At 62.8% G+C, this 239-nt stretch overlaps 1 protein-coding gene across 1 annotated transcript in view; it reads left to right on the top strand.

Annotated features, from left to right (window-relative positions):
* Window positions 1-239, top strand: part of ST3GAL4 (ST3 beta-galactoside alpha-2,3-sialyltransferase 4) — a 5,662-nt gene that overhangs the window by 2,726 nt on the left and 2,697 nt on the right. The gene's annotated exons all lie outside the window — the stretch shown is intronic.

Genomic DNA, 239 nt, shown 5'->3' with positions numbered 1-239 from the left:
GATAAGAACCGCCTTGGTTTGAGCAGGTCTGGCTGAGACAGGGCTTTTCTCTCGCAGCCTGAAGTGCCGGAGGTGCGCGGTGGTGGGCAACGGCCACCGGCTCCGCAACAGCTCCATGGGGGAGACCATCAACACGTACGACGTTGTGATCAGGTACAGCCCTGGGTCCGTCCCATTGACCCCTCCCCAGTGCCACCTGCGGATGGGGTTGACGCCTGTGATGTCCCCATGTCTCCCCC

Source organism: Aptenodytes forsteri, unplaced genomic scaffold (assembly GCF_000699145.1).
Source record: "Aptenodytes forsteri isolate BGI_AS27 unplaced genomic scaffold, ASM69914v1 Scaffold126, whole genome shotgun sequence".
NCBI lineage: Eukaryota > Metazoa > Chordata > Aves > Sphenisciformes > Spheniscidae > Aptenodytes > Aptenodytes forsteri.
Note: the sequence above shows the minus strand (reverse complement) of the source record. Positions and strands in the feature narration are given on the sequence as shown.